This window comes from Mauremys reevesii, linkage group 5, assembly GCF_016161935.1.
Source record: "Mauremys reevesii isolate NIE-2019 linkage group 5, ASM1616193v1, whole genome shotgun sequence".
Taxonomy (NCBI): Eukaryota; Metazoa; Chordata; order Testudines; family Geoemydidae; genus Mauremys; species Mauremys reevesii.
The window spans coordinates 98725328-98751950 of NC_052627.1; the positions used below are offsets into that span (position 1 = coordinate 98725328).

General features: G+C 44.1%; 1 long non-coding RNA gene across 2 annotated transcripts in view; it reads right to left on the reverse strand.

Moving 5' to 3' along the window:
* The window catches only part of LOC120407110, a 67615-nt gene that overhangs the window by 1115 nt on the left and 39877 nt on the right, over positions 1–26623 (reverse strand). The gene's annotated exons all lie outside the window — the stretch shown is intronic.

The following is a 26623-nucleotide window of genomic DNA, read 5'->3' on the forward strand; positions in this document are numbered from 1 at the left end:
CTCGTGGGGGCCCCTGCGGGACGTGGGGCCTGGGGCAACTTGCCCCTCTTGCCCCCCCCTCTGGGCGGCCCTGCCGCTTGCTCTGTGGGCTACTCCGCTCTGCCAGCTGCTCTGGTCCACCAGCCGTCCTCACGAGCTGCTTGGCTCCACTCTGCTCTGCCAGCTGCTCTGCTCCATGGTATGGCTTCAGGCTCCCCCACTCATTAGCACAGTACTCAGTGCTCTCAGCTCAGCAAGTCCAGCTCTTCAGTGATTTCAGCTCTTAGTGATTCCAGCTCTTAGTAGGGGAGCCCCAGTACCAGTGAATTCAGCTCAGTAACCGGCATTTAGACTCTTAAGGGAATCAAAAAATAACTCTGACATTCCACAGTGGAGAGAGGCACAGGTGGAACTGGTGGTTCTGGCTCACACAAAGAGCCTGCACCACCAAGTACAGATCTCTGTCCCCAGCCTCTCTCTTTCCAATGGGTTTTGGAACCCATGTGCCCCATCTAGCAAGCGCTATCCAGCTGACAATGAAACCCCCCATCACAAGACAATTTTGTAGTTCCCCATCTACCCAATCAGGGTGACAACATTTCATTCCTCCTGCCCCAATAACAACGAAATTGGGGCTCCCACAGCTGCAAAAATAACCATCCCATGCTGCTTTGCGGTATGCTAAGTGGGGTGGGAGTGCCCATGCAAATAACCGAAATACCAATGCAACACTTTCCGCACTCCCCATAATTTACCACCAGATGTCAGGGTGGGGCTCATCCTGACTCTGCTTACAAATATATAAAACATAATTAACAATGGCTAAAAATGTCAAAACTCAGATTTTCAATGAAATAAGGGTAACATTTTTCACAAAAATGTTCATCAAATATGTGTTCCTTTTTCTTAACTAATTATGATCACATTTGGTACAACAATTAACTACAAATGGTTTTGTATATTTTATTTAAATATATCTAGTATAATTTACTATGGGGGAGAGATGTTATCTGCTCCACACAGTCAGTTTCATCATCATATGCCTGCAAATGTATGAGAAAGTAGTAATATTTCAGTTGTTAAAATGAGCATATGTGTAATTATTATTTGATATGCTTTATAACTCATGATCAGTTCAAATATTAATTTGCTTGCAAACACCCTTACTAAAATGCCTACAGATGTAAAATATGTTCTAAAATTGTGTTGTAATTTGTTGATGAAACACCATTACTGTGTAGTACAAAACTGTGTGCAGGAAACTTGGGAAATATTATTAGTTCTAGAAAGAAAAGTTTTATCAAAGTTAAATAAAGGGCTCTGTTCTGCATTGCTTGCACTCCTAAAACTCCCATTGTTTCCATACAAAAGGTGCATAAGGGAAACAGGATCAGCAGAGGTGAAAGTAAGCCGGTATGGGCTGGTATGGCGTACAAGCAAGAGCCAGTACGCCATGCTGGACCCAACTGGCTTCCCCTGGCTGGCCATTTAAAGGGCCCGGGGCTCCCTGCAGTGGCCAGAGCCCAGGGCCCTTTAAATTGCCTCCGGTGCCCTGCTGCTGGAGCCCTGGGGTAGTGACAGCAGGGCTCTGGTGGTGATTTAAAGGGCCAGGGGCTCTGCTGCTGCGGGGAGCCCCGACTCTTTAAATCACTGTCGGAGTCCTGCTGCCACTACTCAGGGCTCAGGCAGTGGGGCTTGGGTGGCACTTTAAAGGGCTGGGGTTCCCTGCAGTAGCAGGAGCTCCTGGACATTTAAATCACCACTGGAGCCCTGCCGCCGCTACCCCGGGGCTACAGCAGCCGGGCTGAGGTAGCAATTTAAAGGGCCGGGGCTTCCCACAGCGGCAGTTGCCTCTGGCCCTTTAAATCACTGCCGGAGCCCTGCCGGTGGCAGGGAGCCCCTGGCCCTTTAAATCACCACCCGAACCCAGCTGCTGGAGCCCCGGGGTAGCAGCGCAGGGCTCTGCTGGAAATTTAAAGGGCCCACTGCAGTAGCGGCAGCCAGAGCCCCAGGCCCTTTCAATCTCCCCTGAGTCCTGGGGCTCCCAGCCGCCTCTGCAGCTGGTAGCTCCAGGGGTGATTTCAAGGCCTTGTGGCTCCCAGCCACAGCTGGAGCCCCGGGACCTTAAATCTTGATTTAAAGGCCCCACCTCTTCCAGTTGAGGCCCCGCACCTGCCCAGGACTCTGGCGTATCGGTAAGTCCTTGAACTTACTTTCACCCCTGAGGATCAGACAAGGAAAGAAGGAATACAGGTTCTGGCCTCTTTTGTCTGAATACTTTGAGCCTGATTTTTTTTAAAATAACTTTTTAATGATTTCCTGACCCACAGTTTTTGTGGATGCAATTTTGAACACAAAAAATAAAAGCATATAGATAGCTGATTGTGCTCACAAGTCATATAGTTAGCCATCTATACAAGATTAAAATATAAGTATTATAAATTTGTCTCTAGGGCCTCAGCTCCTAGAGTCATGTGATTATATTAGAATCTAAAATGTCATTGACAAAAAGTTTCTAGTGGTTATGGTTACAAAGTAAATGTATGTAATGAATGCATTGGTGTCTGCCTGCATTTGAAGAGAGCCTGAAACAATAGCTTTAAGACGTGAACATCTCTGTATATTTCTATGGAGTCTTAACCCTAAGACCCATTGTTCTGGTTTGCCCTGCCAACACCACTCCAGCAAAATGTTCTGCATATGCAGGAAAAGAAGAGGGGAGTTTCACCAGCCCAGTCAGAAACACCCCAGCAGCTGAATTAAGTGTGGGGGACCCTGCTGCAATCCTTGCCTTTATGAGGATCAGTGAGGATTGCTGCTGCTCTTGAGGAGAGGATTGCCCTGCTGTTGGGCAGAAAGCAGCCCAATGGTGCATTTCCTGGAAGACAGGAACTCCACATGCTACTGTAACCCACATGCCTAATAGGGAGCTATCTCTTTAAGAGATATATAGGGAAGAGTGGGAAGGAATGAGTTGTGTCTGGGTCATTGTTTCTAAGCAGATGCATAATTAACACTCTTATGCCCAGAAGTTTCTGGAATTGGGTGTGGTAGTGGTGCCCATGCTCAATAGACTCCTTGTAATTGGACTCAGACTCCACTGAGGGCAGCTGTTTTACCAAAGCCATGTGATCTAGATGGACTGGGAGAAGCTGAGTACCAGGGGCAGGAAGCAGGATGGTTCCCCACCCCAATACTGAAGTATTACAGCAAGTTAGTGCTATTGTTAACCTTCCAGCAGGGAAGACCAGGGCAGTGTTAGTTATAGAAAAGGAAAATTAAGAGGGATTTTTTTTCCATTTTAATTGTATACTTTGAATGTTGTTTGATTTTAGCCAAACTGTTTTAATTAAATGGTCTCAACTGGTTTGGTTCACCAACTCATCTCTTTAAATGTGATTATGGGGAAAGAGTCATTTTTTTTTTGCCATTCTCAGTTTTGTATTTTTCTTGTAACAGAGATTTTTATTTATATACTTAATCTGAGTGGCTGGTTAATTAGTTAGCCAATGAGCTAATTGCTTGATTTCAGCAGAGGAAGAGAAAGAGTCTGCCTGGATTCCAGCTGGAGGTTGCTGAAAGCAAGTGGAAGGAAGATGTTGCAGTGCTTTTGACTCCCCAAACTGTATAGATTTTTGGTGAGCAAAGACTGTAACTGAGACTCAGGTGAACTCAGCCTAAGCTTTAGGGATCTCTGTTACTTCTCATTGTTTCTGTGGGGACTGGCCTTTTGAGATTTAGTTTGTTTTCTTTATGTGTAACTATAAAGATAATATATTGTGAATTATAAAATATCCTTGTTATGTTATAGAAATAAAATTGTTATAATATTTTTTCTTCAGAATTACAAGATTTTATAAAGCTGGTACTTAAGAATTAAGTTAATTCCTTTTGTTCTTTACCTGATTGTCGGGAGGTTGACCCTTTGCAATCCTTGCTGCAAATTCTCAATGACTGAATTCTGGGTCTTCATGTGCTTTTCTGTAGGAGATGTTTTTAGGCACTAGGAGAAGGGAAGGGAAGTAAAATCTAGCCCAGCCAAGGTTACACTAGCATCACTTCATGGGAGAGGCAGGGCTATGGCATAGGGTGGAGCCAAGGGAGGCCTATGTTGTGATATGCCTAGGGCTCTAGATTACCTAGATTACCTTAATTTGGCTCTACCTCTACGTACCCTTATTTATATCTGCAGTTGTTTCAGAGGCAAGGCTAAAGAACCTTTAGGACTCAGGTCCATTCTCTCCAGTGTTCTCTATAACAGTCTTTATAATTTTGTCCTTTGTTCAGTTAATATTATCATGGTATTCATAGTATGTCCTGTGCATAGAGTTCACCAAATCTGTGGGTATCCACTTTATATCCATGGACCATTTTTGTGGATAGCAGCTTTGATGCAGATACTAATTTTGTATCCGCACAGGGCTCTGCAGCACAGACTCACCAGAATGGAGTGGCTGTCACCTATCCTGCAGGCTCCAGCACGGCTCTCGAATCACGCAGATAGCCCACTGGATATTCTGGGAGTTGTAGTTTACCTCCTCTGTCCAAGCAAGCTGGGACTACAACTCCCAGAAGGGTGTGAGCTAAGTGTCATTTGAAAGATGTGTGGTGTTATAATTTAAACTAGTGGGCAGCAAGGGCATGTGCTATACAGGGAGAGTAGTTGTCACCACTCTCTGCCTGGGTCGGGTCTGCATGCATTAAAACCCCTGAAGCTGCATACAGGTGTCCAGAACCCCTTCTCTCCCCACTCCCATGGGAGGGCAGCCCTGCATAGGAATGCCCAAGATTGTAGCCTTTCTACCTGTAGCGGGGAACGAGGTTTGGTGGGGACGGAGCAGGCGGTGGAGCAGGAGGTCTCTGGGGAGAAGTTGGGAGACAGGGGCTTGGCACAGCCCTGGGTCACTGCTGCACGGTGACCTGTGAAACTGTTTAGAGCCCTGCAAATCCACAGATATCCTCACACAGATTAGGGTTGCCAGGTGTCCAGTTTTTGACTGGAATGCCCAGTCAAAAAGGGACCCTGGTGGTGCTGATCAGGCCATTAAAAGTCCGGTCAGTGGTGCAGCAGGGCTCTCCATGCATGCCTTGGCTCTGTGCAGCTCCTGGAAGCAGCAGCATGCTCCCTCTGTAGCTCCTAGGTGTACAGGCAGCCAGGGGGCGCCACATGCTGCCCCAGCCCCAAGCACTGGCTTCGCAGCTCCCATTGGCTGGGAATCACAGCCAATGGGAGCTGCGGGGGCGGCACCTGTGGACATGGCAGTGCGCAGAGCCTGGCCATACCTCTGTGTAGGAGCCAGAGGGGGGGACATGCTGCTGCTTCCAAAAGCTGCTTGAGGTAAGCACCGCCTGGAGCCTGTACCCCTGACCCTCTCCCATGCCCCTGCTCCAGCCCTAATGCCCCTCTCACCCTCCAAATCCCTCAATCCCAGTCCAGAGCACCCTCCTACACTTTAAACCCCCTGCCCCAGAACCCGTCCCCCAGCCAGAGCCCTCAAACCCCTCCCTGCACCCCAACCCCTGCCCCATCCCAGATCCCCATCCTGCATCCCAAACCCCTCATCCCTGGCCCCACCACAGAGTCCACACCCCCAGACGGAGACCTCACCCACTTCCACACCCCAACCCCGAGCCAGCCCAGTGAAAATGAGCGAGTGAGTGAGGGTGGTGAAAGCGAGCGACCGGGTGGCAAGGAGGGGATGGAGTGAGCAGGGTCAGGGCTTCAGAAGGGGCACGAACTCGGAGGAGGGGCAGCGCGGGACAAAGGCATTCAGTGATGTGTGCATAGAAAACTGGCAGTCTTACCAGGGATGTGGATATCCATTTTTGTACTGCATAGTTGTTGCTTTTTGTTTGTTTGTTTGTTTTTATTCTCTGGTGCACAGAGCAAGAGTCCAATATTAACAAATGTAATTTTTTTGTAAAAATTCCACTGCTAAATATCTTAAGTCCTAGACAAAAACAGTCACATCTGTTGAGCCAGATACAAAGTGAGAGATTCTAAATGTTTAAATTTGAACACTGTGACTGATGCATCTAATTTAATGAGAAGATTAGTGAGATACCAATTGGATACAGTGTTTTACTTTATCATAAATATGGTTGATTGTATAAAGTACATCCTTCCCTGAGACTGCACCTGAATGAAAATTAGGTGACTTGTCATGTGTTTTTACATGGAACTTTTAAATAAGAATCAAGTTGGAAGTATTTACTGACTTCCTGAAATCTGTACAGACTTGCAAAAGCCACTAAGATCCAATTAATACTAGATTGTGAGAATCTTGATGTTCAAATTGACCCAAATGAGAGTTTCTGTACATATCTGAGAAAAGAAAGCAGTAACTCTGTAGCTAACGTTGTGAGCATTTCACCTAGAACAGGATGAAGATCCATCTCACCTAGTAGTGATTGAAATTGGTCTCCAGATTTACCACAGTTCAGGAGAAAATTGTGTTCAGTATGTGTGACATACTAAAATACAATCCCTACCAGTGAGGGGCTGTGTTACCCCTGACCTTCAACCTGGGATGCCTTGCTGCTGTAGCTTCCAATCTGGACTGCTCACAAACAGCCACCAGCATGCAGGTCACTCTCTGATGTGTTTGCATGTAAATACAGCCTGTCAGTCTCACCCTGGCTCTCATGAGGCTTGGTTATGCTGCAGTGTGAACTCAACACACTCAGTCCCAGATTTTCCTCCAGAAATGTATGTTTTGTACTGCCCAGCCCTCTCCTGGACAGTCCAAATATACTTTGTCCATTATTCCTTTAAGGGACTAATGTACGCTAGCCTCTTAACCTCAATTGAGTAATCCAGATACTTTAATTTAAACGCATTAGATTAAACAAGCTCTCTACAAAGAGAGATTTTAAGCGAGTACAAGTAATGAGGCACAAAAGTCAGAAATGGTTACAAGAAAAAAGATTAAACGCTTCCTGGGGTCTAACTTAACAAACTATATTAGATTCAAGCAAAATTTCTCACCATGTGCTTCCAGCATTGCTGACCACACTCTTCCTTTGTCTTTTCTGCTGCAGATAATGAGGTGGGCAGGAGGGAGAGAGAGGGGGATGTCTTGGGGTGTTTGCCTCTGCTTTGTATAGTTCTTCTTTGAAAAACATTTCCAGCTGAGAACCAGGAGGCAGCTCCTGCTGGGCTTTTTCACCTATGAGCTTCCTTTGTTTTTCCTGCTTCCCCCTTTCTGTTTGAAGATTTTGTTTACTGCTTAAATGCAAATTAAGATAAGTATATGCTCCTTTGTTTAAGACACACCTGTTTGATGACTTCTGCCTACGCAGGGCTATGGGGGTTTTGAACATGTATTTTAAACATGATACGGGGAAATGTCATAATTTAAACACAGTGCTGCTACATAAATGTTACTATGACAATACTGACCAGCAAGTCATGAGTTTTCAAATGATAGCTCACAAGGCATACTTTGTACAAAGATTATTACAGTAGTGTGTGAATACAGGTCTGCATTCTGTCACAGTATGATTGTTTGGGGATAAACTTCAAGACAGCTCTTTAAGAGAAGGCAAAGTCCTCTAATCTGGTAATGTAGGCTGGACTGTCATCTTCTTTGGCCTGTTATAGCTCACCAACCCCAGTCACTATAAACTTGAAATCTCTCACAGTTATACTTTAGCATAACATCCAAGACAAGTGTGTGAAATCTGAAGTTTTTAGTGACTAGGATTTTTTATTGATAAGGGGTAAAGAAGGTTAGACAGTCAGAGCTAAATTTCAGAATTAGATTACTTTTGTTTTCCCCACAGACCTGAGCCGCTCATGAAATTTAGGTCTTAAACAGAACAAGCGTTATTCCCCTTATCCATCATAATTACTTGTGCTAAGAGAAGCTAATGGAGTTTTGCTCACATTCCACCATTCCCTGACCCTCGTGCATCACCAGCCTTTTCCAGTCCCACTCCTCACTGAAATTATCAGGTAGTTCTTGTCCTTGAATTATACCATCTCTTCAGGTCCCCCAGGGCTCGGAACCATTGTCTTCATATTGTCACTGACAGAAATACTCACAGTCCATTTTAAAGCAGCTCTGGAATGATTCTCCCTCTTGTCTTTTCAATTGTTAAATTTTTGTCATGCCTAAATTATGCCACTCAGGATTCCACCTCAGGTTTATGTGCGCACAGCCCATTAACCCATCACATATAATCATGAAACCAGGCCTTGATTCAGATTCATTCCTGAAATTCTTGTCCTCATGATGCCTTGCACCACTCTCATAACTCCACAAGGGGCTAGTATCTAGACCTATTTTTTTCTCTCTTCCAACTGAAAGGCCTGGTTTGCTTTGTGGAAATTGTAGGCTTGAATTCTCAATGTTTTTCCTCTAACATTCTTTTAGGGTATTCTGTGAGGTTTGCCAACCCAAACATGCTATAAAGTTGACTGCCTATGTGTTAATAGTCAGTTTCTCTCTGCTGAACCTACCCACTCCTAGTTTCATGCTCAGCAACTTGTTCATCTTGGCCATTCCTTTGCAATGTCATTTCCTTCTCCAACAGGATCTTTGTCATATTTTATTTTACTCCATTCTATTCTGAACTCACCTTTTGTGCTCCCTGCTCTCCTTAAGAGTCAATGGTAATTTTGTTTTCCCCATAATCTTTAAAAAGGAAATGCCAATTATTCCTTCAGTTCCAACACAGATCATCATATCAGTCTTCTGCTCACAGCAGTGGACCACAGATCTTTGTACCACAGATTTAATTCATGTGTGGTGTGATTTGTCAGTAGAGCCAGTTGATATTTTGTAAATGTTAGTAAAATTGTTTTGTGAAAAATGTTCCTCATTTTTTAATAGCTGTATTTGTCAGTTAATCAATGGTTCTCCATGCAAGCAGAAAACCAGTTGCAGGATTGGAGTCTTAACTTTATTTACTGTGAATAGCTCTATTTAATAGTCTTAGTTAGCAATGGTGGGTGGCTGTACTGACAAACTGATAGTGGCAATCAGTGAATATTTTAATACTAATTATAGTAGAATGTATATGCACAAATATTTGAGAAGGCTTTGTTTGCTACAGGTTAAAATTTTGATGGTTATTTGACATCTCATATTATCAGGCTCAATTGTAATTTTATTAATCAAAGGTTGTTAGTCAAATATCAATGCAGCACAGTTCAGAAGGGAAGGTTATATATACCAAACCATTCTGGAGAAATGACTTTGCAACTCAGTTCATTCCTAATACCCCAAAACTTCCTCCTTATCTACCATGCATGTTTACAGAAACAGAGACAAAGAAAATGACCTATTGAACCATGGAGCACTCATGATGGTATCTGGCTGATAAGCTAAAGACACCTGTAACCAAGTCATTATGACAGAAAAGATTTGTAATGAGCAGTTACTGATAATCTAAGAGCATCTCCCATTAGATCATTATCAATCACAGAAAACATCTGTGCCTCATCAATCACAAGTATTAAGCACAGCATACGTTTCCACAGGTGCAAGAGCATCAATTTCCTCAGTCATAGCATAGAACATTGTCTCAGCCCCCTAGTGCTCAAAGTAGCTTTTTATATCTTCTGCTCTATTCCAAATTGACATTCCTGAACTAAATAAACCTGAAATAGAGCCAATAATTCTATCTCAACTCTAAAGTTGCTGATTTGAAAGATACCAGCCTGTGATGAATGTGTCTTTCCAGCTATGAGCACAGTTCTGATACAATGCTATCTCATCTACCAACAAAGAGGCAAAAAACAACACTATCCAAAATACACACTATCCAAATTCAGCCATATTCGAGTGAGAGAAATTTAAAACCAATATATGCATAAATTGTATAATAGTAAGGAAAGTTCCAAGTATTTAGGTATTAGTTAACCTGCTCATTGGTCCAGGTTCTACATCAGTGCAGCTTAGAAAAGTAGAGGCAGTCATAAGCTTTCATGACATTGTAGTAAGTATGGGTGGTGCAGTAGCTGGAGGATCCTTCACCACCTCAGTGACAGATCCTATGTGTGACAGGAGTTACTTGACAATCCAGTCTAGGAATTGCTAAGGTTACATTAAACCAGGGGTTGGCAACCTTTCAGAAGTGGTGTGCCGAGTCTTCATTTATTCAGTCTGATTTAAGGTTTTGCATGCCAGTCATACCTTTTAATGTTTTTAGAAAGTCTCTTTCTATGTCTATAATATATAACTAAACTATTGTTGTATGTAAAGTAAATAAGGTTTCTAAAATGTTTAAGAAGCTTCATTTAAAATTAAATTAAAATGTAGAGCTCCCCAGACCGGTGGCCAGGATCCGGGCAGTATGAGTGCCATTGAAAATCAGATCGCATGCCGCCTTTGGCACGTGTGCCATAGGTTGCCTACCCCTGCATAAAACAGTCCCCCATCTTCATGCATTAAGCTTTTAAGTAACAGAGAGGCATTATTTTCATATCTGACTACACATTCCAGATAATGGCTGCCTCGTTTTGTGTTATAGGCATTAGTCCATACTAAATTTGTCTCAAAAAAGTTGTTCCATCACCATATTATTATGGGTAACCTATTCCCATCATATATTACTGAAAGAAGAACGTTGCCACCTCTGCTTCCTTCCAGCAGTTTGTGGGGAAGGTGGAACTATATACTGCTGGCCCCAAGCAATCCCACATGTCAGGATAAGCAACAAGGGTCTTAAGCAATGTTAGTTTCTGCACAGAGAAGCGATTTTCCCTGATAAAATCTGTGTTGGTTAGCATGATCAATTTTATCCACATTTTTTTGCTCCCAGTAACATGACTTTCCTACACAGATTAACTTAATGTATCCACAATTAACAGGGAACAAGCCATTTGACATAAGTTATGCTCCAGTACCGCATTTACCAGAAGCATGATCCGGTCTCTTACTTTCCAATCATTCTCTCTTATTCCTTTGTCAAAGTACATTTTTGCCTTACCGTTTGTCTTCCTCAATTCATTAGCTGTGCATAGGTGTACCTGTTTAAGGTATTCTGGCAATTTTTGCATAAAAGTGTCCATTTTACCACAATAATGTGTAGATTGCTTGTGTGACGCTGGCAGACCAGGTGCCAGCTCATGCAATGGCCTCAAGCCTCAGCTGGACACTGACATATACCTACTCGAATTAGTCTGGCTCACCTTAACATTCTTAAGTTTATAAGAATGTGTTTAGACTTTATGATATGCCCGTAGGATGCTGCATGTATTAATATCACTTATCGGTACCCCATGTTATAAGGTTATCGTACGGATTTGTATTATAATCCTCTATGATTATGTAAGTCATCAAACAGGAAAGAAGCATTAATTAATGTACAATGCTGGTTTCCTACAGTAGGTGTTAAGTCCTTCCCACCAAGAAGACCTGTTAATGTTTCACAATGGCTCATTTGGTTTCAAAGAACACAGACTTTGTTAATTGCATTTGCATTCCCTTTCCACACCCATGAAGAGGACTCATCCAATCAACTTGACCTCTGGGAGGTAGGGATTAAAAATTCCATACAAGAGGAGACTGTTTGGGATTTGGGAGGGCACAATTTCTAAGCATAAGCAAGGGATCAGCCACTTGCCCAGGGTTAACCCTAAAGGACATAAAGTGTGCTTATTATACAAGCTTCTGTCACCTTTTGAAACTTAAAACTGGAACTCCTTTGTCAATAACTTTTTTTTCCTAGTTAATAAATCTCCAGTTAGTCTGGCATAGATTGGTTTACAAGTGTTGTCTTTGGTGTAGGATCTATAGTGTAACTTACCTGGGATAAGTGACGGATCCTTCAGGACTGGGTGTAATCAGAATATTGTTGTGATTTTTTTGGTGTAAGGGACCTTTGGTCACAAAGGCAAGCTTGCCTGGGTGGCAAGATAGATCCAAGTACCCAAAAAGGACTGTCTCCCCCACTTGGTAAGGCAACTGCCATCTTTTCATGTGCTGTGTATTTATACCTGCCTCTGTATTTTCTACTCCATGCATCTGATGAAGTGGGTTTTAGCCCACGAAAGTTTATGCCCAAATAAATTTGTTAGGCTTTAAGGTACCACAAGGACTCTTTGTTGTTTTTACTGTCTTAGGGCTTATTTTCACATAAAGCACTTTAGTGAAGATGCCACTACACCAATGGGAGCACTTCTCCAGCCAGCCTAGTTAATCCATCTCCCTGAGAGGCAGTAGGTATGTTGACAGGAGAAGCTCATCAATAGAAGAAGCTAACAGGAAGTTAGGTCGGTATAACTTCCGTATGTTGCTGAGGGGTGTGGATTTTTCACACAATCCTGAGTGACTTAGTTATACTGATATAGGTTTGTAGTGTAGACCTGGCCTTAGTACTTGAGGAGTTCACACTTGATACTTGGTTGGTAAAATCTAAGTATAGAATTCATAACTAATTTGGGGTTTGTGCCCTGCTTCTTAATAGTGTGCCCTGAGGTTGGTACACATGCTCTTGAGCCACTGCAGAAGAGCTTGACAGCTTGTTTCCCACAATAGATGTACTGAGAGTCTCATTCCTCTCCCTGTCATTACTTCAAATGGGGAATGATGCATTGCACTAGCAGAAGTAGTCCTGATTACCATGAGGACTAATGGAATGAATCTCTCCCATTCATAGAGATAAATGTTCTCAGTTACAATAGAGTTATAATCCAAATAATGAAAAGATCAGCTTTTTTTAAATAAGAATTATACAAACAAAGTTATATACCTCCAAAAATGTTCTTTCCAACAACTCAAAGATTGACAAAAGCCTGCATGTTCTCAAAGCAAAAGTTTCCTCTTACAGTTAAACAAAGCTTTCAGACTAAAACTCTGTGGGAATGAAAGATTGTTTAATCTCTTCCACTTTCTCAAGGGAAAAGGTAGTTTCCACATAAGCTCTGCTCAGGCTGGTATTTGAAGAATATTTAGCTTTAAAAAAGGGAAGGAAAAAAAAGACCTGAATCTTCTAGGGGAGAGACCACCTAAAGACAGCCATACTTCCTTCAGGTCTAATAAAACCTGGAGTCCGAATAAATCAGATGACAGCAAGATAGGGGATTGGGTGGGAATGGAGCATATTGACATTGATTTTATCCATCATATTAACCAGGCAGCACAAATCATGCATCCAGAGCTGATCAGCATTGGTTTGCATGAAGGGGGATGAAGTAGGGAAGCTTGAATTGCTGCTGTTACTGCTCTGGGAATCAAGAGGGATAGTGATGACCTAGCTCAAACACAAATTAACAGGCTTGATGTAGGCCTGTGTTATAAAGTCAGTCAGACTAGATGGTCATAATGTCCAGATTTTAAGGCAAGAAAGGAACCATTATGACCATCTGGTTTGGCCTCCAGCATAAGACAGGAGCCTGTGAGGCAGCCAGGCTCCCAGCAGGGAGCTGCCAGCAAAGCTGAGAGATCAACCTTTCAGCTCCCCACACTGCCCCTCTTAGGTCGGTGGAAATGCTCCTGGTGGGGACGCGCACTGCCGACCCAAGGAGGATACTGTGGACATGCTGTAAATCGACCTAATATAGGTTGACTTGAGTTTTTAGTGCAGACATACCCTTAGAAACTCTAATTCCCAACATGTGCAGCCGTACGCATGGTAACACCAATGAAAATTTCCAGTGGTTGGCCCCGTACTGCTGTAGCTCCCAACCTGGGATGCTCACAGTCAGTCTACAACCATGCAGGTCACACCTTGAGTGTCTGTGTGCTAAGCAGCCCTGGTTCAGCAGCTCTTGACCCCAGCAGACTAGCTGTAGCCCCACTCTGGCTTCCACCACCCTGGGTTTCAACCAGCAAGATGATCCCAACACACTCCCAGTCCTGAATTTCCCCAAAAATCTAGTGCCCTGAAGTGTCCAGCACTCAACTTGATCATTCAGAGAAATAATAAAGTTTGTTGCTCCTTTAAAAAGGCACAAATATATTACAGCTTACTAATTTAACTGGGACAAATCCACCCTTCCCGTCAAACACAGCGTTGAGTTGGTTTGTAGTAAAAAAAAACAAAAAAAACCCCCAATTTTATTAACAATACGACATATGTTAAGTAATGCCAAGTAAAAGGAATAAAGATAGAAATGGGTACAAGCAAATAAAAGTGAAAACACACATCTAGAACTTAATCTAGCGATGTACAGACTTTGTTCAAGATGGTTTCTCTCCAATCTTCCTTCTTCCTCAGGAGCGGCGCCAGGGTTTTTGGCGCCCTAAGCCCAGGGCCGGCTCTACTCATTTCGCCGCCGGTCCCGGGGCTCCAGTGGACCTGCCACAGGCGTGCCTGCGGATGCTCCATCGGAGCTGCGGGACCAGTGGACCCTCCGCAGGCACACCTGCGGGAGGTCCACCAGAGCCGCCTGCCGCCCTCCTGGCAAAATGCCGCCCCCCACAAATCCTGGTGCCTTAGGAGACTGCCTAGGTCACCTAAATGGAAGTTCCGGCCCTGTTCTTCCTGCATGGCTAACTTTCCCTCAGTCATGACCTTCCACAGAAATACAAGATGCTGGCAACCTTTGTCTTCCTAAGTGAAAGATCTTTGCCTAAGCAGGTTTCTCATCTGTATTCAGTTTCCAGAGACTTCAACCTCCTGTTGGTTGAAGCACCCATCTTTCCCAGCTTGCACAAGCTCTGTTCCCTTGTATTTGTCTAGTGATTTTCATATATACTCCATGCATATATTTCATGAATGTAGTCAGACTACAGCTGGCTACACTTACTATGTAAGATTGTTATGACGTTAGAACTATAGTTCATAAAAAGTAAATATAGTCATCTGTGATGGGGTGTATAAGTCAGGGTTAACAATCAGCTGTAGGCCCAGAAGGCCCCACCCAGACATACCTGCTGGGCATGCTCACAGTGGAGGCAGAGCTCAAAAGGGAGTGGCCTAGTTCAGTTGATGGATGTCGAAGATGGCTTCAGTCTTGGCTTATATCTTTCAAAGATTAATTACCTTTTTTCAAGAGGCAGAATGCCCTCATGATGTTCTTTCCTTCCTGTGGGCTTCCAACCCCCTGTATGTAAATTATATGTCCATTGTTTTGATTCCACTATACTTAATTTACATAGGAGACAGGTAAATAGCTATGACATTCCCTCCCGTCTGGGAAAACCCGTTTCTCCCTTTGTTCACATGCAGACTATAAAGCCTAATATCAGCGAATATCCATAATTCCTTATATAGTGTTAATACATACATTCTATGATGACAATCACCAGAGTGTCATAGAGTTTCATAAAACACCTCACACAATAAACTTATAATACAGAAATATTGTAGTTTGTAGGATTGTAGCCTTGTTGGCCCTAGGATATTAGACAGAAGGTGGGTGAAGTAATATCTTTTATTGTCCAATTTTTGTTGGTGAGAGAGACACAAGCTTTCACGTTTACACAGGTCTTATTTTCACATCTGGAAAACATACTCAGAGTGCACAGCTAAATACAAAGTGGAACTGATTGTTTAGCATAAGAAGTTAATGTGTTTCAAGGTGAAGTGGCCAGTTAATGCCCTTGCAGTCACCGGGGGTAGGGGGGAAGAGAAGGAGGGAAGGAAGGGAGAGAAAAAAAGGCATCTGTGGGGAAGGACAAGTTCTTTGTGAGTGATAGATTGTAATAAGCCATACATTCAGTGTCTCTATTTAGCCCATGATTTTTAATGTCTAGCAAAGTAGTGAATTTAAGCTCCCAGACTTATCTTTTGAAGATGTTGGGCAGATTTCACCTACACAGTTATTGGGGTATTTAGTAGAGAAGGTACACCAGATGTTTGCAGTAGACTTGTCTGTGTAGGATAAATGGATCTTGAAAGATGTGTTGTGGGCGGCTGTTGATCATTGTGGGGATAGGTCCGCAAGTTTTGCATCTGTAGTTCTGGCAGGGTCTGGTGCTGCTTTGAGTTGGTGTGTCCCTGATCTGTGGGGAACATGCTTCTGATGAGATGATGCCTCTCCAAGCTCATAATCAGAAGCAAGCACCCCACAGACCCAATAAGAGCTATGTGTGTGAAACCAGACAATAACTATGCTATCAAATGAATTCACAAAGGAAAAATTATACAGACGCTCCCTGACTTACGCAAGCATTCCATTTTGGAACACCTTTCGTAACTCAAATTTTGCTTAAGTCAGAAACGTATACCCAACCATTACACAAAACCCCAAAATAAAAACCTCCTATTTCTAGCTTATAGAACTTTTTCCATATGTGCGGATTTGCGTAAGTCGGGTTTGTGTAACCCGGGGGGCGTCTGTAAAAGACAAGTATCAGAGGGGTAGCCGTGTTAGTCTGGATACCATAATCTGTGAGTGAGCACTTTTCACAAAGTGATTACTCTGTATCTGACCTCTCATTCCTCATTCTCAAAGGAAATCTAAGATGCTCTTAAGGTCACAGTAATTAGATTTTAATTAAGTTACATAATGATTATTGTAGCCGATTGCTATGACTGCAAAGGCTACAAACAGGCTCAGCTCAACAATTCAGCTAACGGGGAGGGGAATGGGGTGGAATATGACAGCAGATGTAACTCAACCAATTATCACCCTTCCTTTACACCAAATTTGCATGCAACAATTCATTTAGTTGTAATGAGTAAGTAGGGTTGCCAACCTTCCAGGATTGTCCTGGAGTCTCCAGGAATTAAAGATTAAACTTTAATTAAATATTGTCATATGATGAAACCTCCAGGAATATGTCCAAACCCAATTGGCAATCCTATGAGTCAGTGATATGACAGAGACTGGATACAGATGTCCAGAGTTCTGATAGGTAGATGACATGCCCCATACCAGCTAAGGCATCAGTGCATGAAAAGATTACTATGCCCCTGCTGTCTCAGCTTCATTGAGCACTAAGGCAGCATGGCAGCGGAACTGATTCTAGAGCACGGGGTGCCCTTAAAACATAGACAGTATGCTCGCGCTGTATAGTAAATGCAAGTGCTGATTCACATTGAATGCCAACCACTCCCCTCGCCCCTCAGTCACACATGTAGACTGTCTTCTGGTACATGCCAGAACCTTCTCAGACACAGGCCTGCTGATTCACGTAGGCGTATGGGGCCGAGCATGTAGCGTGGGTCCCAGAGAGGATGTAGCCAAAGCCTTTGTGGCCAGTCTTGTGTTTGGAGAATCTGCCAATGTTAGCCCCAAATCCCCTGGGCCTGTGTGGTCTGGATTTCTCTCCCCAAATTCCCACTCTATTCCCAGGAGCCAGAAGCATTTTTTCAGCTACATCTGCTTGATGTTAACTCTTCCATTCCACACAGATTACTCAATTGTAAGCACAGTCATCTATCCCGTTGAAAAACGGATAAGATGCCCCCTCACCCAGCATACTATCAGCAGGCCAGAAGAATACATCAATAAGGTTGCAATTGTCATGGAGGTCACGGAAGTCATGGATTCCGTGACTTTCCACAACCACTGTGACTTCCGCAGCTGCAGCAGCCAGTGTGGCTGACCCCAGCCTAGGGCTGTCCAAGCAGCTGACCCCACAGCCAGCCTTACCAGCCCCTGCTGGAGTGGCCTCAGGACCAGCTGCACAGGCTGCTGCTTGGGTGGTCCCAGGGAACTGCCTGAGCAACAGCAGTCCTGAGGACGTCTGGAGAAGCAGCACAGGAAAGTGCCCAAGCATTGGTCCTGTGGGCGGCCCCGGCGGCTGCCCAAGCAGCAGTGGTCCCGGGGGTTTGATGGAGTGGCGGCCTTGAAGGCCATTGGGAGAGCAGTTCGGGGGCCTTGGGGCAGCAGATCACTGGGAGTAGTCAGCCCCCACCACTGGAACAGGGGCCAGCTGTTTGCCCCAGGACCCCCCCTAAAGCAACAGGGCTCAGGAACAGAGATTTAGTAATGGGTATTTATAGTAAAAGTCATGGACCGGTCACTGACTGAATTTTTGTTAAGTGCCTGTGACCGGTCCATGACTTTTACTAAAAATACCTGTGACTAAATCTTAGCTTTACACATCAGGGACCTCCCCAGCTACCTGCCCATAGTCCAAGGAATTCAACTGGGTGCTGGGAATTGTGCCATGCACAGAGCGGGGATGGTATGGATCTCTCTAGCCACAATGGCAGAGACAGTGGCATGCCTGAAGTTGCTGGAATACACCCACAAATAGACTGTGTTGCTGTTGCTGGGCCTGTACCAGGCTGTGCAGTCAAGCCAGCTAGTGCACATCCTGGGACCTGTCTGGAGATCGTCCAGGCAAGCATCACACAGAAGAAGCAGCACCATGAAAAGTACTGGAGCTGTGGCCACCATCTTTGTTATACCCTGTAAAATTATTACTCCGGGTAGGGGAGGGGGTGGAAGTCACACCAACTCCTTCCCTTCCTTCCCTCACCCCCCAGCTGATAACATGTAGGTGCCACACTGGATACCAGAACACGGAAAAAAGCAAAATAAGTTAGCATCGACTTTTTAGAAGGTACATGTTGATGTTTGAAAGAGGGGTTAGATTCATGTTTCTACATGTACAGTTCTGTTTGTGATTCAGCCATGCTGAGACACCCTCCCCACATAGTTGAAGTGTCCCAGGCTGCCTGTACTACCAGTTCAAATGGCAGCAGTGAATGTATGTAGTCTCCTGAGCCTCTGTTCAGTCTGTACAGGAATGCAGGGTTGTTGTAAGGAGGGCTATAATGTGTCTCTATCCTAGTCTTTTATTGATTTTGCAATGACTTTTCATCCATTCCTGGTTGATAATACATGCAAACGTCTCATACAATAGGAAATCAAGATGGTTGATTTAAATTCCGGGGCAGGGCATACTTATTAAGGCCTCCTCTGAAGCTCACGAGCCTGCTTCATTTGTAGATGGGCTGCCAATCATCCAGATGCTGAAAAATCTTTTCAGCAGGGTGGATGGTACTTCGTGGGCCTGTAATAGGAATTTTTGCTTCCACTCAGGCACTTAGAGCACACAAATATCTTCCAGAGCATGCCCTACTTAAAGGGATGGTAAAACCAAAGCTATTAACAGGGCCCTTCATAGGTCCCCTCCCCCCAGAATGGGGGAAAATGAGATTTATACATGATTTTAATTGATTTTGTTATGTTAATCTTACATGATATGTCAAGATGGCCAGGGTCTTAGTGGAGCTTCTGACCAGGCCAATGAGTAAAGGCTGAAGAAAATAAAACCAAACAATAAAAACTATCAACTGTGACCTTGCTGTGATGTTGTCCCTTAAAAGGGTAGAAATCTCTATTGTCTGACCATGAGAAAAAAATGTGCTCTTCTATTTTCCTTGGCAGGCCCTTCCACCTCTGCTGGGCAGAGGCCAGAAACCAGGTGCCTGGACACTCAACATATGTGGGAGACGGAAATAAATCAGGGATGAAATGCTGCAGGACATTTTGGCCAAGGCAGACAAATAGGTGTAATTCCAGAGAGAAAGAGGAGAGAAGCTTGCAGAGGGTGAAAGAGGCAACCCAGCACAAGGCGAGAATGAATGCACAGTTCCTGGAGCAGGACTGGAAGTTGATGGAGGAGGACAGAGAGCAGCAGAACAACTTTTTGGGAAGTTACATACTCTCACCAAACTACAAGCCCCAGGGCCAGCTCCACTGCCAATTGCAACTCCAGCTACTGTTCAAGATCCATGTTGTGAGTTCCCACCATGCTATCATCTCCTTAAGCCTATGCACTCAATGGCCTATTCTGGGGTTGGCTGGCCCATGGCCCAAGCAATGAACAGTCTACGGAACAATCAAAAGTACCCTGTAGAGGCATACAGGGGACATACAATTCCACTACCAGAAAGACTGTAGCAATGGCACTGCAAAACTATCAAGCTATATTCACTTTCTTTGTTTTACTGCCTTTTGGCTCTTGCTGGCAGCTGGGCTGCCTATAAGGGTTTTTAGTTATTTAAGTACATATTTCAAATAAAGTATTTTGTTTGCAAACAAGAACTAGTCCCAGGGTTACATGAACATGTTTTAGTAAATTCATAAGTGGCATTCTCCCCAGAAATTGTGGGAGCAGTGTGGCGTAACTGCACTACTTCATTTCCCCTCATCTATGGTACCTTGAAAACCCATCACATGGTGCACAAGGCAGCCCTGATTTCCCTTGCACATAGGGATCCTGCCCCAGTAATGAGGGATGCACTTTCAACCCAGCAATCGTACATTCACCTACTATCCTACAGCTACAGAACATGTGATTCAATTTTCTTTTGCCAGGCCCTCTGTAGTCAGGGTGAGGTTTCTTAAGCTGGGCAGAAGAGGGTACATGGGTCCTCTAGAAGAACAGTGGGGATGGAGACTCCACTTTATAACAATCTCATTTGGAGGGAACATGGTCCCTGCCTGTCCATGAAAGTAAAGTCCTGATCTCCAGAAAATGCTGACATCATACACTCTTTCCAGGCTGGTGTCTGTGAATCTGCCTCTGAGGTCCACCAAGACTTGCATAACCAAGAATAGTACCCTTTGCATTTTATGTATGTTTAGGGGCTTTGTGTAGGACAAATTATGGGCACATGAATCCCATCGGTAGCTCCTGTGCACTTTGAGAAGCTATGGCAATGGCTGCCTCCTGGACTGATACTGCTGCCAAAATGTCCACCAGCATCTTGCAGATGCTCTGTCTGAATTCAGAAATAGCAGGGAAACTGCAAGCAGGAAAAGGTCTTCCACCAGTGCTGGCTCCATCATAGGCACCAGCTTCCTCTGGGCCTGGGGGGTGTTCAATCCCCTGCTCCACCCAGACCCCATCCCTACTCGACCCCTTCCCCCAAGCTCCAGCCTCTTCCTGTCCCTGATCTGCCCCCGCCCCCAACCACCCGTTCCCTAAAGCCTCCACTCCCATCCCTCCACTTCACCCCAGGCCCCGTCCTTCTCCCAAGTCCCCACCTGGCCTCTTCTCCACCTCTTTCCACCCTTTCCCATGAGCATGCCCAGTTCCCACTCCTCCCCCTTCCTCCCAGAGCTTCCTGCACACTCCAGAACAGCTGATCACAGCAGGTGGTAGGCTCTGGGTCGGGGGGGGGGGTTGATCAGTGGGGCACCAATGGGTGGGAGTGGGGAGAAAGGTGGAAGCTGATGGCTAGTGGCTCAGCACCCAATATTTTTTTCTGGAGGCCTGGAGCACCCACGGAGTTGGCGCCTATGGGCTCCACGCTAGCATGGAGCATGCAGCCCTGAAATGGCTCATCTGGCTATGCTGACAAGCTAAGGGCGCTTCTGGTCAAGGATGGACAGAGAGGTCCTCCCACACTACACCATGAACCAAGCTCTACAGCTAGCAAAGGTACTAAAAAGCCTGGGCTTCTCCCCCAAAAGCCAGAGTGTCTGACATATTAGCTCCCACAATATGGTCATGCCAGCATGAGTATGAGGCATGAACAGCAATGCAATGTGGCTGCTCACTTAGAAGAACAGGTTTATAAGCATAGGTCACATGGGGCTGGGCTTACTATGGCGTATAGGCATACCCAGAGACACTGGGACTCAGGGAGTTGGCTCTCTTCACTCTTCTGCAAATATCACTGATCTCACTGTTAGCCCTCCAAACTAATTGGGAAATGGCAAATTAAGGGTCATATTCACCAGACTGCACTGGCTGTTTTGTGTTGCTTTGCTAGGCTACTGGCTCTGCGCCTAAACTTTATAAACTAAGTGCTTTCAGATTGATACTGCCCATCTTAGTCATTTAGAAATAGCTCGGTAGCATTCTCTTTGGGCTTTTTGTTTAGTGTTTGAAAAAAATTAATTTAAACTCTAAGGAACTTCCCAGACAAAAAAAAAAATCCCACTGTGTAGATACGGCATTAAGGGTGAGCACCTGACTCAATAAGGGCACTAAAATTAACGGGTCTGATGTAATTGTTTAAAAAAATATATAAACCCAAGAAATGGCCTGCCCAGCAGTGACATGACTGGTTTAGGTGGCTACTAGGGTGTTTTGGTGTTTGCTGGCATTGGTTAAATTAAACTGATGTTCAGCAGTGGCACATGGGGGGAGGAGGGAAGACCCAGATGTGGGCCTTTGCCTCCCATACACAGAATGAGGCAGCTTCACACGGTTGGTGCTGTCCAGTTGCAAGCTGGGAGCACAAGCACTCCTGGTCAAGGGGAAAGTCTAGCCAAGCCATAGTGTGCCTGCTATGGTTCCAAAGATGTATAATGAACTGCTTAGTCAGTACTGGCAGTGCTCCTGCTTGCAAAAGGTCCAATTCCACACACTCTCCCAACCCCACTGGGAGCTAGGAGGCTGGGGGATTAGAGGAAGCTGGACATAATAGGGCTGATGGGGCTCTTGCGGTAGGTAGATGAATAGGAGGGAAGATAGAGAAGCTAGTGATGAGGGGCCTGCTGGATGGTTAAAAATCAAAGCCTCATGTAATACTTTAAATTTCAAATGTGTTAACCTACTCTCCCCCCACACACACACCTTGTATCAAGAAAAGGTTAAAGGAATGTATAATGGTTTGTTTGCCATGATTATATATGTCCTGAGGTCTCTGTATACAAAATCCTAAATCTAGTTTAACACTGTTTAATGTTCAACAGTGACTGGGTTATGTTAACACCATTAGCCCATTTATTCCATCTCAAAACAACTGAGCCCAGTGGGAACTGGGGATTCTGGAAGGGTAGAGGAGGCTGGAGCTCAGGGGACTGCTGAAGGGAGGAGGTTACAGAGCATTGCTGGGAGCTTTGGTATGTGTAGAAAGATGCATGCTGGGTGGGGCAGAGGGAGCTGAAGGTCAGGGAGCTGAGGTGGTGAGGGTATGAGAATGCTGAGAAGGTGTAAGTGGTGCCTAAGGGGTTGAGAGACTCTTGTGGGGGCAGAGGAGAAGGCTGGTGCTCTGGGGTTAGAATGCTGCTAAGGAGACAGATAGTGTAGGGTAGGTTAGGGGGCTCATTGGGGGAAAGAAGGGTTTAGTGGGGTAAGTAGAGCATTTGGGCGTTGTAGGCATTTTGTTGGATGCAGAGGTACTGGAAAGGTTAGGGAGCTGCTGGGGTGGGGTGGGGTAGGTGAATGCTGAGGAGGATCTGGGGTACAGAGTGCTATGGGGAAGAGGTTGTGGGGTTGCTAGGAGGCAATGGGGCTCCTGGGAGTGTGGAGGGTGATAGGAGGGTGCGACAACTATTGCAACCACATGCAGTATCTTTGAGGACCGTACTATATTAAGTTTATACATAACTCTGGGACAGGTATTGTATGCAGCTCCAGGAAGGCAAGTAATAACAGCTCCTCCAAGAACCAAAAGCAGTGGGGGTGGTTAAGGTGAATCACTCACATTATCAACACCTCCAGAGAGATTCCTCCTGTTGGGGAGGTTTGTATGTACTGGTTCAAACTGGATTTTCCAGAGTCCCAACAGACAGAAAGGTTGAGGCAGGGGGTTGGGGTGTAGGAGGGGGTACAGGCTCTGGGCTGGGGCCAAGCATGAGGGGTATAGCATAGAGTCAAATAGCATAAAAATCTTAACTAAAATCAAACTACTGTATACCACAGAATAGATAGAATTTCCATGCTCAGATAATAAGAATATTGCTGTAGGAATACACTGCCGATCATCTGACTAGGATGGTGATGGTGACTGTGACTGTGAAATGCTCTGGGAGATTAGAGAGGCTAAAAAACCCCCAGAAAATCCAATAATAACAGGGGATTTAAACTATCCCCATAGTCACTGTGTACATGTCATCTCAGGATGGGATGTAGAGATAAAGTTTCTTGATGCCATAAATGACTGATTCTTGGAGCAGCTAGTACTGGAACCCACAAAGGGAGAGGCAATTATTGATTTAGTCCTAAGTGAAGCACAGGATCTGATCCAAGAGGTGAATATTGTTGAATGGTTGATAATAGCAACCATAATATAATTAAATTTAACAGCCTTTGGGGAGGGGGGGGGAGAACACCAAAAAAGCCCATCACAGTAGCATTTAATTTCAGAAAGGGGAACTACACAAAAATGAGGAAGCTGCATGGAAACTTTTTACAAACACCATAACAGAGGTTCAAATTAAATGTATGCCCCAAATTTAAAAAAACATAGTAATGTTATCTGGGATTCTTTCAACCCAAAACTCTTGGTAACTTTTACTCTGTGCAAGGTGGTGTCAGGAAATAAACAAAAGAAGACATGGCTGTCCGACCAACAGATGGCTGGCACAAACAGGACAACACAAGAGTGCTTTCACTTAAATCTAAACTTTACTTAGTGTCAAGCACTTACACACATCTGCAACAGGTTAGTAAAACACCCCCAACCCTCGATAATTACCAAACTAATTGCCCTGGCTCTCGAGTGGCACAACGACAGGCTTCCATTGGCCAAACTTCCATCTGCCGGTGGGGACCCCAAGATGCGTCCAGAGGAAGGGTCCCCGAAGAAACCCTTCCGAAGAGTCCAGCTACCTCAAACTTTTTCACCTTATTTATACATTAGTAATATAATGACATATCACTTAAAGAAAACTTGCTAAGCAAGCAGTTTTTAAAGGTCAAGCAAGAGGTTTCCTTATGGTTATCAATTAACCAGATATGTTGTGTTTTTTTTTTCCCCAGAGTGTGCATGCCTTGAGACCCTGGACAGACACATTCCTGATGGCACATATAGACAAGCTTCCTGTTTTTTCTAAAATACACGTATCAGCAATTTCAACATTCTTAGCAGGAAAGATGCACGGTCAAGCTGCCCTTTCTGTGGTACCCAAAACCCCCTCCCCTCCTGCCTTGGTTAAGCTAAAGCCACTGCATGGCCAATTTACAGCCAGCTGACTGGGCTACTTTTAGCAATAAGCAATAGTGATTTCAAGCACTTTACTGGTTTGCCAAAGTCTCCCCATACTATAAGAGGACCAAAAAAGTGCCACCATGGCTAGCTAACAAAGTAAAATAAGTGGTTAGAAGGAGATTCCCATATCTAAGCAATTCTTCTTAGGTGACAAATCTGAGGAACTGTTGCAACTTGAGGTGTCAATAGCAGAGGTTTTGGAACAAATTAATAAATTAAACAGTAATAAATCAGTAACAGTAATAACAAGACCAGATGGTATTCACTCAAGAGTTCTGAAGGAACTCAAATATGAAATTACAGCACTACTAAGTGTGGTATGTAATCTATCATTTAAATCAGCTACTGTAGCAGATCACTGGAGGATAGCTAATACAACACACATTTAAAAAAAAAAAAGACTCCAGAGACGATCCTGGCAATTACAGCTGGTAAGCCTAACTTCAGTATCAGGCAAATGGGTTGAAACTATAGTAAAGAACAGAATTATCCTTGAGGGCAGTCAACAAGTGTGTGGACAAGGATGATCCAGTGGATATAGTGTACTTGGACTTTTAGGAAGCCTTTGACAAGGTCCCTCAACCAAAGGCTCTTAAGCAAAGTAAGAAATCATGGGATAAGAGGGAAGGTTGTCTCATGAATCAGTAACTGGTTAAAAGACTGGGAATAAATTATCACTTTTCAGATAAAGAGAGGTAAACAGCGGTGTCTCACAGGGATCTGTATTGGCACTAGTACAGTTCAACGTATTCATACTTGGTCTGGAAAAAAGGGTAAACAGTGAGATGGCAAAATTTGTAGATGATACAAAATTATTTAAGACAGGTAAGTTGGAAGCAGACTGCGAAGAGTTAAAAAGGGCTTCCCAACATTGACTGGGCAACAAAATGGCAGATGAAATTCAATGTTATGCAAAGTAATGCACATTGGAAAACATAATCCTAACTATACATACAAAATGATGGGGTCTAAATTAGCTGTTACAACTCAAGAAGGAGATCTTAGAGTCATCGTGGATAGTTCTCTGAAAATATCCTCTCATTGTGCAGCAGCAGTCTAAAAAGCTAACACCAGAAACCATTTAGAAAGGAATTGATAATAAGACAGAAAAATTCATAATTCCACTATATAAATCCATGGCATCCCTGAACCTGGAATACTGCGTGCAGCTCTGTTTGCCCCAGCTCAAAAAAGATATACAAGAATTGGAAAAGGTACAGAGAAGGGCAACAGAAATTATTAAGGATATTGAACAGTTTCCATATGAAGTGACATTAAAAACACTGGGACTTTTCAATTTAGAAAAGAGATTACTAAGAGGGGGTATGATAGAGGTCAATAAAATTGTGAATGGTGTTATCGTTAGTATGGCAACATACATTTTTTTCATGTCCTCTGTGTATATATATCTTCCTACTGTATTTTCCACTGCATGCATCCGATGAAGTGGGTTTTAGCCCACAAAAGCTTACACTCAAATAAAGTTGTTAGTCTCTAAGGTGCCACAAATACTTCTCATTCTTTTTGCTGAATAAGAAAGTGTTATTTACCCCTTTACATAACACAAGAACTAGGGATCACCCAATGAAATTAATAGGCAGCAGGTTTAAAACAAAAGGAAGTACTTCACATAACACACAGTCAGCCTCTGGAACTTGCTGCCAGGGGATATTGTGATAGTCAAAACTGTAACAGGGTTCAAAAAAGAACTAGATAAGTTCAAGGATGATAGGTCTATCAATGGCTATTATCCAAGGTGGTCAGGGATTCAACCCCATGCTCTGGGTGTCAGCCTCTGCATGACATGCATGACGAGATGGATCACTCGATGATTACTTGTTCTGTTAATTCCCATTGAAGCACCCAGCATTGGCCACTGTTGGAAGATAGGATACTG